The sequence below is a fragment of the Bufo bufo genome, chromosome 4, assembly GCF_905171765.1.
Source record: "Bufo bufo chromosome 4, aBufBuf1.1, whole genome shotgun sequence".
Classification (NCBI taxonomy): Eukaryota; Metazoa; Chordata; class Amphibia; order Anura; family Bufonidae; genus Bufo; species Bufo bufo.
The window spans coordinates 264,016,828-264,024,057 of record NC_053392.1 but is presented as its reverse complement, the minus strand read 5'-3'; positions in this window follow the sequence as shown (position 1 = coordinate 264,024,057).

The following is a 7,230-nucleotide window of genomic DNA, read 5'->3' as shown; positions in this document are numbered from 1 at the left end:
GCACCACGGCCAGCCCTGCCTCTCCTCGGACTGTGATTGGTGGTGTGTAATCACACCACCGATCACAGTCCTTTTCCGGTTCATCGGGTCACCGAAGACCCGAATGATCCGGAAACGCAGCAAACCGCAGGTCTGAATTGACCTGCGGTTTGCTGCGATCGCCGATGCGGGGGGTCACATGACCCCCCTGGCGGTGTGACAGGATGCTCGCTGAATGATTTCAGCGGACATCCTGTTGCGATTAACCCCCGCCGCGCCGCAATCGCGATTTAAAGTTAGGACGTACCGGTACGTCCTGAGTCCTTAAGGACTCGGCAAACGTGGCGTACTGGTACGTCCTAAGTCCCTAAGGGGTTAAAAGCATGTGGTCCTAAAATTTGGATCAGCTGAAAAACTGTTTTATCATTTTTTTTTTTATTAATTGAATGCTCATTTCTTCTTGTTGCATGTTGAAGCTCTACTTGGAACCTTGTTAAGATCCAACAATGTAAAATAGGATTTTTTGCCATTTTTCAAGTGGTCTTAAACTTTTGATCAGGACTGTATTACCATGGACCCCCCCACCCCCCCATTTAATTTATGGTACTGCTTACCTGAAAGAAAGCTTACAGAAGCCAGAAGCGTAGTTTTATAGTCTACGACCAGAAAAGAGGATCATTACCAGGGCTCTTCACTGCAACCACATGTCAATGTGCCTTCAAAGAACATCTCATGACGTCAATCAAAGTGAATGTTACATATCTATTAGTCCAATCTATTTTCAGCAGTTTTTCATCACGTTTATGTTATCTGTACATTTGCCTCAGTTTTGCAAAGTAATTTCTGAAACTAGTTTTTCTGGCAAGACAAGATGGATTTTCCTTCTAAACTATCTTGTTTGTGTCACTTATTGCAGTAGCGTTTGGAAGTGACTTCCTTGTCACAACTGCTTGTAAGTGGTCAGATCTAGCTTAAAACACACATTCTCTCCACATATCCCCAGCGATCTCAACATGCTCAAGTTTAGAGCGATTAATATGGAACAAAAGGTGCCATTTACCCAAAACAAGGTTCTTAGCTGGGACATAAATGATATGAAGCTTCCACAGGTATGGCATTTATCCTACAAACTCGAAGCTGTTCATTTCTCAGTGTTTTATCTCTGTTGAATGTCACATGGGCTCTAAGGATAATGGGCTTGGTAGTACTCTGTATCTGTCTTTAAAACTTCAGGAATATGTAGTACTTCTGTAGTAATGAAGCACACTATGACGATGAGTCTTCATTTTAGTTATAATTTTGGCTGAAACACTTTTTTAATATCTACTATTCTGACAGTGGCCATCGTTTTATGCGTGAAATGTGTTCTTTTATTGTGTTGGTTTTAGTATTGTATACTAAGAGGATTAAGTACACTGTAATAACAAATATTTACACCAATGAATATGAAAAGAATAAAAAGAACAAATTATGACCACTGATTTCAACACAATATGGCACAAGTATCATCATATATTCTGAGTGATGTGGTGTGGACAATATACTGTGAAACGGCTGACTTATATCCGGAGGAATACAAAGATTACGCTGTTCTTTTTCTCGTAATGACAGACATTGGTAAGGGTTTAGATGACATCTGGACAGCCGAATGCTGGAGTCATAAGCATGTCTTATCATAAAAGCTCTGGATTGTAGAGATTTAAATACAACAGGCTTCTTCATGACTCGACTCTACTTAGGATGCTTCTCTTTACTATTACATATACTGTAATCTGTAAATGTAAAATGTTTTTGTTGCCTGTTAGATTTTATATTAGACTGTATATGCTAAGAAAGATTTAGGTTATCCTGAAAATAAAAGGTTGACATGTACTTAAAGGGGTTGTCTCACTTCAACAAATTACATTTTCCCATGCAGGCAAACTTAATACAGGGCACTTACTAATGTATTGAGATTATCCATATTGCCCCCGTTGCTGGCTTGATTCTTTTTTCCATCACACTATACATTGCTCGTTTCCAGGGGTTATGACCACTCTGCAATACAGTATTGGTGGTCGTGTTTGCACACTATAGAAAAAGGCGCCAGTCTTTCTGTTGGCAGGGACTGTAAGAGCGCACATAGGTCAGAGTTTTTTGCTATAGTGTGCAAGCACGGCAACCGCTGCTGGATTGCAGGGTGGTCGTAACCCCTGGATATGAGCAGTGTATAATGTGAGGGAAAAATGAAGTAAGCCAGCAAAGGAGGTCAACAGAACAAGAGAATAGGTATTATTTACAAATTTCTCCCATACAGATTCACATTTGGATTAGCCAAGTGTGTATGTCTTGATATTGAGGAGATAGGAAAATGCAATTGCTAGACGCCACTGTCAAAGGCAGATCACCCATGGACCTAAGGATGGGCACCCCCGTCAATCAGCTGTTTGAAAAGGCTGCAGAGCTCCTGTGAGAGCTGCGTCCTCTTCATTGTTTACCTGCACATCATTGTCATTGTGGTACCAGTGCAGTATAATTAAAGCTTTTCATCCCATTCACTTAAAGGGTTCTCCGGGAATTAAGAAAATGAAAATACTTAAATATATCTTTATTATAAATATATTCCTAAATACCTTTCATTAGTTATAATGTCTTGTTTTGTCTAGGGAGCAATCATTAGGGAAAATAAAATGGCCGCCGTCCTATTCGTACACACAAAATCTGTCCTATCACACAGGAGGACAAGTTACTTCAGAGCAGTGAGCTAAAGAGCTGCCTCATCGGGAACAATCATTAGGAGAAATAAAATGGTCGCCGTCCATACACACAAAACCTCTGTGGGAATGGAGATCATGAGGAGACGAAGTACAGAGAGGACGGATAGGACAGACTAATGGTGGTGGTAATGGAGACTACATACAAGAGCTGCTGCTCAGCCAACCCCTCCTCTCTGTACTTCATGTCTCCTCATGAACTCCATTCCCACAGAGATTCAGATGAAGATCTTATCAGCTGTATTCAGGATCATAATCCTTGACAAGTAGAGCAGAGAGGAGGATGAAGCAGCTCTTTAGCTCCTATGTGATTAGGACAGGTTTTGTGTGTTACTAATATGACGGCGGCCATTTTATTTCTCATAATGATTGTTCCCGAGACAAAACAAATCATTATAACTAATGAAAGATATTTGGGAATATACTTATAATAAAGTAATATTTAAGTATTCTCATTTTCTTAATTCCCGGAGAACCCCTTTAAATCCAGAATCCTTGACTTACCTGAACCCTGAGGATAACTCATCAATATCAGAAAACCAGACAACCCCTTTAAATATAAAATAACATAAAGATTTCCTCCTATAACTAAGGAGGACATAAGCTACCACATTCTTACCACCTGTTTTATACTGGTCATACATTACATCTTGAGATGCTCCGCACCTCTGACATTTATAAACTGAGAAGAATCTGACAATCCCCATGGATGAATGGAACTCCAAGGCTTTATTGTACAGGCTTGGACACAGACATATTGCCTTGCATGCTTACGTGTTTCTGTCTAAAACACTGTTAAAGGGATTATCCTGGAAAAGATAATGATGACTTATCCTCGGGATAGGTCATTGATATCACATCAGCATGGACCCCACTCGATCAGCTGTTTCAGGGATCTGCTGTGCTCACTAAAGCTCTGGTGAGCGATGCAGGCTCCCGGCAGCTTTCCAAGGACAGCGCCGTACATCATACAGTGGCAGTGCTTGGTATTGCTGCTCAGCCCATTGACTTGAATGTGGTTGAACAGCAACTAGGCCATGTGACCGATGTACAGTGATGTCACTGGCCTTGAAAGAGGCAGTGGTGCTCAAGACCTCTTCTAACGGCTGATCAGGGGGGAAAGGGGTCCTGGCTGTAGCACCCCTGCAGATCTGATACTGATTACCTATCCTGAGGATAAGTCATAAATATATTTTCCTGGATAACCCCTTTAATCTTAGCATATTTAAAAACCAATAGACATTTTAATAAGAGGCCCGCCCCCTTCGGATCATCAGAGACAGTCAATAAACAGTTAACTGCGCCTACATCTCACAACACAAACTCCAAACATCTCTAAAGAGGTTTACACCCACTTATGAGCCTACAGCGGAGCTGAATATATTACATATACTGAGGGTAGGCTATATCATGCCTTTCATTCAGCCTGCAACTATCCAAAAAGCCTCCAGGTATTATGATCGTATCCCACCTCTACTCCCCAACTTAACTCTTTCAGTGCATATACATTTTAAAGTAACTAACATTCTTTTATGGTTTTGAATGAAGTGTTTCCACACTGCAGAAGGATTCATGGCATTTTTCATTTCCACCATCAGATAAATAGTTACATATTCTCTCCTTAACGTGCAAGTGATACAACTCACGTACAGATTATTACAAGCAACATGTTATCAGCTATACCACAAAGGTTTTACTACAGTTCATGTCCGATTATATCTTAAAGGAATTGCCATAAGAATAAGATGTCAATTCGCTAGTTTCAACTGTATGGCGACACGTCTTGAAAATATTGTATCCGCATTTGTGACTTCCTTTAAGATTTAGGGCACATGCATGCAACCGTATGTATTTTGCAGTCCGCAAAACATGGATCCGCAAAAAATACAGATGATGTCCGTGTGCATTCCCTATTTTGCGGAATGGCCCCTAATAGAACAGTCCTATCCTTTTCCGTTATGCGGACAATAATAGGACATGTTCTAATTTTTTGTGGAATGAACATGTGGAAATGGAATGAACAAGGAGTAACTTCCGTTTTTTTTACTAACTCATTGAAATGAATGGTTCCGCATACGGTCCACAAAAAAAACGGAATGGATAGAAAATACGTTCGTTTGTATGAGCCCTTAACCAAGTGTCACAGATTTTCTTGCTATAAAAAAGGCTAGTTGCTACTTTTTGCCCTATACTAGGAGCTTTTTAGACGCCGGTCTTAATAACCCCTTGCGCTGGATCCGCCAAAGTTATGTAGAGGCGCTGGCCTCTACATACCTTTGCCGCATCCACCACCAGTAAAGCTACTTTCACACTAGCGTCTTTACTGGATCCGGTAGGGTTCAACAAAAACGCTTCCGTTACTGATAATACAACCATCTGCATCCGTTATGAACGGATCCGGTCGTATTATCTGTAACATAGCCAAGACGGATCCGTCATGAACTCTACTGAAAGTCAGTGGAGGACGGATCCGTTTTCTATTGTGTCAGAATTGACTTGCATTGTGGGTCATGACGTCTTGCTCCGTATCCCATGACGGAAAGAAAACTGCAGCATGCTGCGGTTTGCTCTCCGGTATGGGAACGCAACCAAACGGAACGGAATGCATTTTGGAGCGTTCTGTTCAGTTCAGTTTTGTCCCTATTGACAATGAATGGGGACAAAACTGAAGCGTTTTTTTCCGGTATTGAGCCCATATGATGGATCTCAACACCGGAAAACTAAAACGCTCGTGTGAAAGTAGCCTAAGACAGCTTCCTTGCTGGCTTAAATTTAGACCATTTTCTATGCATAAAACAGGTGTAGAAAATGATAAATGAGTAGGGCCTGCCGGCCCGTCCCCTTCCCCGCCCACTCTTTTAGACTTGACGTGAGCAAGTAAAAGTCGCAGATTGCAGCGCAAATAACCATTGCGCCGCAATCTAAACCAGATATACGCTACAAAACTAGCATATATCGGATAGTAAATTACCCCTATTATTCTTACACCACTTTAATCACCTTATCAAATATTCTTCTGTCTTGTCTAACTATAGGGACACAGTTGTAAAAAAAACCTCTCTAATATATTCCATCTGTAATAATAAAATAAGGTGGTGCAATCTTTTGTTACATTTGTACAGAAGAAAGGGGAAGACAGAAACAGTAATAATCCGCTTCTGACTTCTCCTAGACCGCAGGAGCTTTAATCCTATGCTGTACATGTACAGCACTCCAGAATAAAACCCAGCACCAAGTGTCATATATACAGTTGTGTTCAAAATAATAGCAGTCAGACATTACTAACCTGATAAATCATTGCTTTTGGTAGAAATGATATTTCTACATGGCAAATAATTTACTAGCAGGTGTAGTAGAGTAATAGAAATCCAACAGACCCAACAGTCTGTGTAATTGAATCACTAATTGAAAGGGGCATGTTCAAAATAATAGCAGTGTGGAGTTCAGATTGTTCAGAAGAACAGTGTACCTTGATTAAAAAGTTGATTGGAGAGGGGAAAACATATAAAGAAGTGCAGAAAATGATAGGCTGCTCAGCTAAAATGATCGCAAATGCTTTAAAATGGCAACAAAAACCTGGAAATGTGGAAGAAAGCGAAAAACTACCATTCGAATGGATAGAAGAATAGCCCAAATGGCAAGGACTCAGCCAACAATCAGCTCCAGGAAGATCAAAGAAGGTCTAAAGTTACCTGTGAGTACTGTTACAATTAGAAGACACCTATGTGAAGCCAAGCTATCTGCAAGAAGCCCCCGCAAAGTCCCATTGTTGAAAAAAAGATTGTTCTTTTTGGGTCTAGTGGCCGGAGACAGTTTGTCAGACCACCCCCAAACACTGAATTCAAGCCACAGTACACTGTGAAGACAGTGAAGCATGGTGGAGCAAGCATCATGATATGGGGATGTTCTCATACTGCGGTGTTGGGCCTATTTATCGCATACCAGGGATCATGGATCAGTTTAAATACATCAGAATACTTGAAGAGGTCATGCTGCCTTATGCTGAAGAGGAAATGCCCTTGAAATGGGTGTTCCAACAAGACAACGACCCCAAACACACCAGTAAACTTGCAACATCTTGGTTCCAAACCAACAAGATTGACGTTATGGAGTGGCCAGCCCAATCCCCGGATCTTAATCCAATAGAAAACTTGTGGGGTGACATCAAAAATGCAGTTTCTGAGGCAAAACCAAGAAATGGAGAAGAACTGTGGAATGTAGTCCAATCATCCTGGGCTGGAATACCTGGTCACAGGTGCCAGAAGTTGGTTGACTCCATGCAACACAGATGTACAGCAGTTCTCAGAAACAGTGGTTATACAACTAAATATTAGTAAAGTTATTCAAAGGAAAACAAAATCTTCAAACATTTTTCAGTTTATATAGTGAATGTTTGAGTTTGTAAAGAAGAATACAAACACTGCTATATTTTTGAACAGTCTAATCACTTTTTCTTCAATTTTTTTTAGAGGAACAACACAAATTATAAATATTTTTC